Consider the following 7,867-nt stretch of genomic DNA (forward strand, 5'->3'; position numbering starts at 1 on the left):
GTTTCTTAGTATCTTCCAAAAAGTTAAAAGCTCAATCCTCTTTCTGAAAGAGCAGACTCTAAGATTTAAAATGATGTACAACTCAATTCAGATGGACTCTTCTAACCTATTTGTATATTAGAAAAGCACAACCTCTGCAAAATCATAATCCTTTCCATGTTAGTTCCGACTTCCAGTTGTTTTGATGGTTGTGAAACATTGATGTGTATACTACGTAAAAGATTACAGCCGAAATAATTAATGAAATCATCGTGATGTTCATATTATTTCACACTGTATTTTACAAATGAATAATTTCATTCTTTCAGAATGGTCCGTTATAATGAGGAAGAGATAGTCGTAAAAAGGATCACGAATTCAACCATGTCGTGTACCTTTCAAGGACACATGTACAATATGCGAAGAGATTTTGGGGAGAAAAATACAAAATGCATTTTCAACCCCTGCTGGTGCAAACATCATGGAATACAGCCTAAATAATTAATAATGTAATCATCGCGATCCCGCTGGGCGCACACAGCGTAAAATAAGTTTAATAATGCATGTTACTCTGCTTGCACCCATGTTCAGAAAAAAAGTAACACATGTTTTTAATACAATGTGATTTTGTTTATTAAAATTTTATACTGTGTTTCACAAATGATATTTTCATTCTTTCAGAATGGTTCAATACACGAGGAAGAGATACGTGTAGAAAGGATTACGTATTCAACCCTGCCGTGCACTTTTCGAGAAGGCATGCACAACACACGCGAAGAGATTTTTCAGAAGAAAAACAAAGAACGCGTTTTCAACCCCTTCTTTTTTTTTTATTCTTTTGGTATCAACTCACAAATGATTCCTTTTTATCCTTTCTCAATAATAATGATCCATTTACTTGTGTAATAACAACACAAAGACTGCTCATAAGTTTGATTGCTTGGTATATGTGACTCCATGCTTATGTTTTCTTTGTTTTTAGTGCGTACGGTTATAACGAGGAACCGGTTATAACGAGGCAATATTGGCGGTCCCACGGACCTCGTTATAACGGGGTTTCACTGTATATACATTGATTTTGAAAGATTAAATTCATATATATATATATATATATATTTACAGCCGTAAAAACTATCATATGTTGCATTCAACCTGTCTTCATCACCCTCGGCAAGCTCCATGCCTTGAGAATCTATATGAAAGAAAAAAGAAATACAAATATGGAAAAACAAATATTGGTTACATACTGAAATTTTATGACACGCCATTCATCCCCTCTGCCTGACATTATACAGAGTGTTAAATATGTGGGCTTACAGTTGAATGAATACACACACGACTGGCACACATATCATTACACAGAACTACTTTTCAGCAATTTCTTATACAGTATATTAGAAACAGTTTAACAGCATCTACGAAAAAAAACTAAGAAAATCGTCTGGGATGTCATACACAAGAATTAGTGTAGCAGATTCTTGCTGATAACAAAAAAGGTGTGACACAGACTCAAAATGAGAATGTGATTGTGACTTTAAACACTCGTCTGACAGAACGTTATACATTCATGACTTTTTAAAAAGGATTGTAACTTATGTCAGGCAAGCTGGGGGTTCCAAAATAAACAGAAAGATGATTCAATGGGTTATGCAATAAATCAGCTGCATTGCTATGTCAGTGCGTTAATCAACTAATGTAAGCCGTACTGAATTCCCAATTGTGGCTGATATAGACATAAACATTAAATCAACTCCCAACTGGGGTGTATAAATGCACTAATTTCTTCATTTCTCGTATGGAACAGTTCACATATAGAGGTGACATTGTTTGTCCACCAAGTCTACAATAATTGCTAAAATAAGAAAGACCGAATTACCTGTAACTGATATGTCATCAACAGAGGTTGCCCTTTTTCAACTGTTATTCAAGTTGTTTATTTTGTAAAATCTTTATACTTTCAAGTTTAAAGAGAAAAGCATACCTGTGTTCTGTCGTAGATAAGATGCTGCTATACAGTTTGTAGTCCAATTGTAGTCTGACTCTGACCTGGGTGAAGTTCAGCTGCAGTTGTCTGTCCCAAGGCTTGGTGAGGTTCAGCTCTCTTCAGGCCTTTGGGTGTGCAAATTTAAGAACAGTTAAATACCATACAAACGGAAACATCGGATGCACAAATGGGATAGTTGGAAAATATTTGAGATGAGTGTACATCTTTATTAAAACAAGCAATAATAACAAAATGTTCATTAATGATTATCAATTTTGTAAGATATATTATGTGAACAACAAGTTGTAATTGCCAGTTTTCAAAGTTTGAATCACTATGTAATGAGCCCCTGTTAGCAAATTGTAAGAGTATGAGGTAATTTTAGTAATGAATGAGAGGGGAAATTAATAACAAGCATTCACTTTATTCAGTTGGCAGCAGAATTATTCACCCCCCTTGCATTATGGACACTATAGCAAAATAAATAACATTACAATTACTAAATCATATACAAGTGGTGAACAGATAGTTTATGACAAATGCCTACCTGATCAATAGTCTTTGATTTGCATATAGTTAGAAACTTTGATCATTCATGCATGAAGAGATAAGGTCCAGTGAGCACATTATGGTCATTTCAGACCTTTCTGTGATCACTGAAGCATGACGTGTTATGGTCTGATGATAACGATTAATTTCTTTTGTTTTTATGGAATTTTAAATAGTATCTTGCCATTCTATGCACAACTCTTAGCATTTCATTGGGTTATATTCATTTTGACATGACTTAAACTTTGAATTATTAATATCACGGCGAAACCTCTGTACAAACTCTATGGTGGCAACTTTCACTAGAAATGAGTTCATTTAGATATTTTTGTACAACGAAAAATGCCAATTGAAATATTAAGAATCCTACATCAAATTCCATCATATTGTGTCACCTATCAAAACATTGAGTGAACAAACCATATTCAACGAAGCATTTCAGTGATCACTGAAAGGACTGAAAATGACCATAAATGTGCTCATTGGACCATATCTCTTTATACATGAATGATCAAAGTTTGTAACTATATGCAAATCAAAGGCTACTGATCTGTTATTTACTTGTAGCAAACTATCTGATCACCACTTGTATGATTTAGAAATGATCTCAGTTATAATGTAATTCATTATGCCAGAGTGTCCAACATGCAAGAGAGGGGCTGAATAATTTTGCTGCCAACTGTAGATGATCAAGATAACATGATTTCTCAACTTGCTTCAATAGCTAAAAATAATCATTTAACACACCAAATGAAGATGGTGGAATATCCATGACACTGTCACTTGACTTTTCCATTTGCATCTTGCCCCCAGTCCTTAACTCTGAAGTGGATGAAGTTCACATGTTGTCTGGTCCTTGGCTGTTTGGAGTTTATTCAATATACAAGAACAGTTAATATCTTACAAACAAAACAATAGTGCAGGACATGGGACATTAGAAAGTATGTTAGAGATGGTTGCTTTGCCTTTGCTATAACAAGCTATAGCAATCAAATTGAAAAGCCCTACCATTGATTTTGAAAGAATGAATTCACTAGTATCTACTGATCCATAAGCTATAAATAGGACTTTTCACAGTTTAAAATGATTAGCCATGTCGAATATTCTTGTTTCAAACATTGTAAGAGCATAAGGCGGTTTTGATACTAGAAAAGGGAGAGGGTAAATAAACAATCATAGTAGGGCCTACATTATTAAGATAACGTGACTGCTAAAGTTTGTTTCAGGAGCTTGATACATGTAGACATGCAGGTACCCCCCCCCTTCCATGAATTATCTCTTTTCAATTGGATCAGTATGTAATATTCTACAGATAGTGAAATAAAAAATGCAAAAATCAGTTGTTTCTAGAAGGGTCACTATTCACTGGATACCAATGTTTGTTTTCAATTACCAAGATGGACATTACAGCAAACATTGTTTTCAATATTTCCTGTCTAACACTATTCAACTAAAAATCCAGAGACAATTTGATGTCCAAATGTAAATAATGTTGCAATTGTAGTATTTGAAAATATACAGATATGATGTCTGCTAAAATAGTATTATAAGCTAAAATACTTGCATTCTGTTGAAGGTGACCATGCTGGTAGATACATCGTGACGTAAGTCTCGACGAAGTTCAGTAGCAGTCTAGCTGTGGAGAAGATGGAAGTTCAGCAGTTTGGTTCTGTGTTCAGTGAAGTTCAGCAACTGACTCTGGGCTTTATTAGATGAAGAAGTCTGATTGTAGCAGTCTGACTGATGTTCCATATCTAACATTATAATTAAAAATGTGAATACAAAATAGAAAATGTGTTTTCAAACTGTTGTTTGATTATACAAGATTTTACACACAATATCTAGAATCTGCATGAAATTTGAAATCAGTTCACATGTTTTTGCAGTTTAAATATATAAAGGATCTTATATTATTATTTTTTTTTTTTGGGGGGGGGGATGATTAAAAGACATAATACTAGTATTTGAGTTGTCTCAATTCAACATGTGTAAGCCTATAGTTTAGGGTATTATGACTTCTTGAGGTTCTAGATCTTGTCGCTAGGCATCCATGTTGCAAGGTCTACATCTACCTAAGATCTGGTAGGACCAGCTGTACTGTGGCTTCACATTCGGGTTGATCACAGTTACAGCCTGAGGTGCAGCCACAGTCTGACTCTGATCATCAACTGTTGTCATGTCATCATCATCAGTTAAATTGCTAAAAGAAGTTGTGTAAGCGGTATTAGCATCGGAGTATGGACCTATAGAATCTACTAACTGCCTAGATAGATAGCACTATTAAGAAGACCTATTAACTTCCTTACTGATGAGTGATAGGCCTACTTATGTTAATGATAATATGTTTAAGAATATCAAGGCAAAGGGTCTAGTCTGGTTATACTTTTGGTATACACTGGTTAAGTAGTATCTACGTCAGTAGGTGCTACTCAGGATCACTATACTACTGGATTCTAGATCTGTAGACATCTGGTAGTATAGCAGTAGAATTCTAGAGGTTCCATGCCAATGAATTTAGGTAAACATCATTCTCTATCTTATTGTGACACATGCATTGCGATTACAGTGCTGTATGCACTTAGAATTGTTGAAGATAGCTTTCAAGTCTGAACCAAGATCTGAACCATGGTTTCCAATTCATATTCTGTGTAGACCTGGATCTACGTACTACTACTAGGCCCTACTATTACTACCATACTTGATCTAGTTAGTCTAACCACTGTCGGACTCTCCAGATAGTACTACCGGCCCTAACCCCAGGGCACTCCCTGTTAGTTGTACCAGTACACAGTGCTTCGCGTTCGGGCTGGTCGCAGTTATAACCCCTAACCCCTAGTATTTTACAAGTTTTTGTTGTAGACCTATATTAGTAACGTTAGATAGTAACATTAGGACTTGTAAACGTAACAATGACACAGGTAACGTACAGCTGGTTCTCTGTAGTGTAAATGCTAACGCTATAAGTTCACGTTAGGGCCTAAACTAAAAAACATTAGGCTTAGGCTAGGCCCATAATTCTGTTGGACAAAATAACCTGAGATTTTCTAGACTGAAAAAAAAAAACCCAGATCTTTCCTGTCGATTTGACACAAAACAGAAAATTTGTATCACTTCTGAATACTATCCACACAGCTAGTGACAGTGTAATTATTCAATGTTAGACACGTCTTCAAAAATATAATATTAATAATAAAATGCAGACCAATTCTTTACTTATGAAATTTCCGGTTTCTTCTTCGATCCCTTCACTATTCACGCCTTAAGTTACCTGCAATTCACCCATACATGAACAAATCGGGCAATTGCTCTCATGAAATATCTGCACGCTAAAAATCAACCCACAAACATTTCACTATTACTTGTAGAAGTTGTAGTAGCCCTAGACCCTACCATGCTAACATTAACAAACTACCTAACTCAGCTGGCCATTTGGTCATTCAAACAAACGGCGATGTGCCTACGTGGGACTATTGTGATAACGCTACTACCGTTAAGATTAGATCTACATCTAGCTAGCCCTTGGAGAATTGTAGAAGATTCGAACAAAAATATATCCAAATAATATCACATTATGAATCCACATGCATTACTTTTTAATTGCAGACAGCTTTAAATATACTCACTAATAGAAATATGTACTGGTAGCGGTGTAGAATGCAACTTAGCCTTCAGGATCTTGCCTCCGTCGTAGATCTGTTACCTCTGCGCTGTATACACTGTGTGTATACGTGCTATGTCTAGGTAGCGAGTGCTCACCGCATGTAACACAATAGGGAGAATACGTTAATAATATGCTAATGATATGTTAATTAGTATTACCCTCGAACATGACGATTGAAAAAATTAAAGTCTCTCATAGCTTAGGAGAGACTTCGTGAAATGGTTTTTACTTCTCTGTGAAAGTCTCTCCTAGCTTAAGAGCGGCTTGGCCATTTTAAGATTTATGTGATAGCTTTTATGTGATAGCTTCATGAAACGGACCCCGGGGCTAGTTTGCCACACTGCGCATTTAAAACGCTTGCGTTTGCAGTGTGTGTGTACGCGACAGCGCGCTAGCGTAATAAGCGCTCATTGAGCACTCACTCGATCTCAGATATTCTCTGTTGTTTCTAAATTAACAAAACATCAAATGTAAAGGATCTGTTTTAGGCGTTATATAAAACAAATAATAAATGTTTTTCATTCGTGCAATGGACACAAATATTTCATTCGGTGAAAGATGAAATCTTTGATCCGTTCAACTCGGCTGCGCCTCGTTGAATGGATCATTTCATCTTTCACCTCATGAAATATTCTGTCCATTGCGCTCATAAACATTCATTGTTTGCATACTATAAGAATTCCTGAATGGGGTCAATGAAAGCAAAAAAAAAAAAAAAAAAAAAAAAAAAAAGTGAGCTCAGCCTTGATGCTACCTACATCTTCATACGAGATTCATAGCAAAACAAGCACACTACTACGTTAGAAAAGTAAGGGTGAATTAAACAAAAACACACGCAGCTTTGATACAGAAAAGGAAAAAAATACTTTGAGAATTTAATCTTTCGATCAATGTCATTTTTCTGGTCAGCATAAAACAGTAATGAATTTAGCCCACAAGTGCAGACACTGTTGTCTACATTTGGGGAACCTGGGGTGTTTCACAAAGCTGTTCTTGAGGCTAAGAGCGACTTTAAGAACGACTGGTGATCAGTTCTTGTTCAGAATTATTGAAATTCTGCTAAGTACAGCACATATCAGAACGTGTTCCAGCCGTTCTAAAAGTCGTTCTTAGCCTATACAAACAGCTTTGTGAAACACCCGAAGGTGTATCAGGTTCCAGTGAGGAACGGGTTAAAATGCTACACTACTACACTAGAGTATGATTCTTCCCCTTCTCAATTTGCTGTTATGTTGTATGAGGAATTAAGGGCTGCAGTCAACTGTAACAAAACAGATTTGTTGAATTTATAGTCAGTGCCTGTATGCTTCAGACGTGTGTGTGTGTGTGTTTCTAGGTGGGTGGTTGTGTTTCTGTGGGAAGCTAATGTATATTTTATCTTATCCAGATTTAATTTCTTTTTCTTTAAATCGCCAGTGTACAATCATTTAACGCTTTTGTAAAGTCTTTAAATATATTGCTTAACCCTTTCTGTGCCAGGAGTCAAAGCGGATAAATTTCACACACAAACCTATGGACAGGTTATCAATGTGGCACTCAAAAGGTTAACAGTTGCGTATGTGTGTTTCCTCTTGATTACAATTTCTATAAGCATGTTGATGTGGTTTTCTTTTTTCCTTACTCAGATTGTATTTTGATCCGTTGCAGGGCTCTCTACTGAGATAAATAACGGAAAAGACACATTTCTAATGTTT

The 7,867-nt window shown here is 35.8% G+C and overlaps 1 long non-coding RNA gene across 1 annotated transcript; it reads right to left on the reverse strand.

Annotated features, from left to right (window-relative positions):
• Positions 1 to 424: 424 nt before the first annotated feature.
• LOC140226238 (uncharacterized) lies at positions 425 to 6,214 on the reverse strand. Its single transcript, XR_011900918.1, has 5 exons — positions 6,136 to 6,214; positions 4,077 to 4,266; positions 3,260 to 3,372; positions 1,961 to 2,088; positions 425 to 1,171 (listed from the first exon to the last, which is right to left on the reverse strand). It is a non-coding gene; the product is annotated as an uncharacterized lncRNA (long non-coding RNA).
• Positions 6,215 to 7,867: the final 1,653 nt, after the last annotated feature.

Source organism: Diadema setosum, chromosome 3 (assembly GCF_964275005.1).
Source record: "Diadema setosum chromosome 3, eeDiaSeto1, whole genome shotgun sequence".
Lineage (NCBI taxonomy): Eukaryota > Metazoa > Echinodermata > Echinoidea > Diadematoida > Diadematidae > Diadema > Diadema setosum.